Source organism: Morone saxatilis, unplaced genomic scaffold (genome assembly GCF_004916995.1).
Source record: "Morone saxatilis isolate NCDOM2014 unplaced genomic scaffold, NCSU_SB_2.0 Contig17, whole genome shotgun sequence".
Classification (NCBI taxonomy): domain Eukaryota; kingdom Metazoa; phylum Chordata; class Actinopteri; family Moronidae; genus Morone; species Morone saxatilis.
In genome coordinates this window covers 11,652,578-11,655,877 of record NW_023339729.1, presented here as the reverse complement: position 1 = coordinate 11,655,877, position 3,300 = coordinate 11,652,578, and the positions used below count along the sequence as shown (strand labels likewise).

The window sequence follows — 3,300 nt, the reverse complement described above, 5'->3', positions numbered from 1 at the left end:
GCAGGTATAATGTTCACCATGTTAGTCCAGCATGTTAGCATGCTAACGTTTTCTAATCAGCACAAAGTAAAGCTGAGGCTGATGGGAATGTCATTAGTTTCTCAGATATTTGGTCATAAAACAAAGTATTGGAGAAACTGAACTTCCGACCTGATGATGGCGCTAGATGGAAAGTTAAGGGATCACCAAAAAAACAACAAAATGACAGTGTGTAATAAATTGTGTTGGTAATCCACCGCGGTTGTTAAGACAGTCTCATGGTGGCGCTACAGGAAACAGTTGTTGAGATATTTCAGTTGGACTGACATTGCCTTTACAGCCGTGCCACTAGCATACTGTTAAATACCAGCGGTTCCCTAACTTTTTAGCTTGTGGGCTCTTACATAAAATAAGAACCTGTTTGGGGCCCCTTGTCTCATGTTTCAGATGTCTTTGAGTTCCACCTAAGAGTCATTTCCTCAATTAACTCCTCTATTTATATATTAATACAACTTCTTTCTTTAGTTTGTCTTCTTTATTACCTCGTCAGTTCTCTCAGATTTTTTTTGTGACCCTTCGGAGGGAGCCCGACCCTTAGATTTGGAACCACTGCACTGAACTACCGAACTATATATACAAGTAGTCAAATCTAGCTTCACCCCAACCAACAGTGAAATGCTAATAATGTCATAATAAATCAATATATCGATCACAGGGGCAACACAATACACTTCATATAGTCTCACAAACTGCAGCCTCAGTCTCTAAACAAAAACTCAAAATTATAATGTCATGAAGGGATTTACTGTAGGACTGTTGTATTAGCCCGCACTAATTTTAACTAGGTGCCATCTGAGTCTAATTAATGTCCTTATATTGTATTATATATTTCCAGATCCCATCCAGTCTAAGCTGTTTATGCAGTATCTGTAAACCACCAGGGGAGGGAGACTCTCACTCACATCAAAGTGTCACACCTGTCACTTCAACCGTCAGCGTTCAGATGATGTTCCAGCTCGTGCTCATTATGTTTGTTTACAGAAACACATTAAATCCTCACTCAGCGAACCTTCATTCACTCATTGCATTGCATAATACCAGATACATTCTAGCTGTTGCTCGTTTGATCCACGTAGCCTCAGTGAACCCTACATTCAGCTGGGAATAATACCAAATACACTCTGGCCAGGGCCACTGCAGGACAGCCTGCAGCAACCAGAGAGAGAGAGAGAGAGAGATTTTCTGGATGCCCCGGGAGTGTGAGAGGAGAGTAAACAATACAGAGTCTGGTCCCTTCCTCTCATTGTTGCTGCTGCTCTGGCTGGAAGACCATTGTTTGATGAGAAGCAGATTGGCAGATGCAGTCGAAGAGGCGAATGAATGTGGCTCTTTGGTGAAGACAGCCATCAGCGTAATTTCACTGTGACTAATTCATCCTTTATTTAGTCAGGAATCCACAACTGCAGCTTAAAGGTTTAAAGGTCGAAGTGTATAAAATAATGACAGAAATGGAATATAACAGTGTTTCTCAAACTGTTTAAACTACGTACCACCTCAAAAAATATTCCGTATAAGAAGATTATGTATTGTTGACTGATGAATCCTAAACTAATTTGGTGGAAAAGGGGTACTCCTGATCTGCACTTCTCTTCCTAATAGTTCCTGTTCGGAGCCACAGTTAATTATACCTCTCACTATCTTACCATCACGATTTAACTTGTAACTAATAATGGATGTATGCGCAGGCCACACACGAACAATACTTAAATAAGAGTATTGGGACTAATAGGAAATGTATTTTTATTCAACATTTTGCAGTACTTTGACAGTATTATGTGTTTTTAAATAAGTGTATTTAATTTTTTTTTTATATTTCATAGACTCCTCCGTGTATCACAAGACACAGCTGGAAGAGGAGGGTGAGGCAGGTTGGTTCCAACCTGCATCTACACTGCCAAATTTCACTAAATCCTACACACTGTCCTTTAAATAGAAGCAAAAACCAAAACAAATACACTGAGATACAAAATGACAGATTACAAAATAAATAAAATAGTAAAAGGTCAAGATAAAGCTTAATGTAACCTACAAAGCTCAAAAGGGGGAATATATTTTTGTTGTCAGGTTTTCTTTGGTTTGCAGCAGCTGGCACCCAGCGGAGAAGCACTGCTGTACACGAGGGATTTTCTACGTTTTGGACAAATGAAGTCTTGTTTACTTAGTTAGCTTATTGCAGCTGTAACAGCAATGACGGACCAATGACCTCACATACTGATGACTCACTTTTGTTCCAAATCACTGTCCTGTTGTGGACGCATCGTAGTGAAAGACAAGTTGATTTTTACAGTAAATGTTCCTCACTGTATATTTTGGTCACAATTAAAAAAAAACCTCTTTCTGCTACTAGTCCCACAATGCAATGTATTTTACAGCTCTATACGATGATGATTCGTGAGTGTCTGTAATGTCACTATTGAGTAAACTACTGGGTATCTATTATAAGGATTAGTTTCTCACATCTGCTCAGCTGCTATTGTTCGTTGGTTTCTTTCTTCTCCTTCAACTTCTCCTTTCTGCTCTTTGTCCTGGTTGACTGAACTCCAAACAATCACTCAAATGAGCAAATCATTAATAATTAATAGATGAGCTGCATTTTACTCCAAGTGCCAGAAGGCAGGCCCATGTGTGTCTGAGGCTGATTTACTATATATCTATACTAAAAACTATGTAAACAAAATCAGCATCTTATTTGTTTAATAATTACATGTTCACCCAGTAGTCGACGCGTCAGGAGCTGTCCACAGTATTTATTAAATTTGTATACAGTTGAGATCCTGTGCACATTATGGCCATTACTAATACTTATATTGATGGCTGCATTAGTTTCCTGTCTCCGCTCCAGCTGTCCTGTCCTAAAGCAGGTAGCTTCTGTCTGATGGGGGATAAGCTGATATTTTTGGAGCACATCTTTTAATCACACTGTTTGGCTGCAACCTCCCACTGTTAATCTGATTTAAACCAGATTTGCAATATGTACTGTGCACTCACAAATGAAACTCACAGCCCTGCGCCTGGAATGACGAGGCCCACATCATCATGTTCCCAAACTGGTTAGACTGGTTTCCGTGAAGCTCAGGATGGAGTAACACTGCTACAATGCAGCATGCATTCTATGGTGTCCTCAAATGTCTTGTTTTACTCAATCAGCAGTCCAAAACCCAAAGGAATTCAGATTATATATGACAAAATAATCCTCAAATTTACAAAGCTGGACCCAGGAAATGTTTGGCATTTTTACTTGAAAAATTACTTAAATGATTA

At 39.2% G+C, this 3,300-nt stretch overlaps 1 protein-coding gene across 1 annotated transcript in view; it reads right to left on the bottom strand.

Annotated features, from left to right (window-relative positions):
* LOC118327340 (sphingosine kinase 1-like) overlaps positions 1–3,300 on the bottom strand; it is a 30,336-nt gene that overhangs the window by 2,477 nt on the left and 24,559 nt on the right. The window lies entirely within an intron of this gene.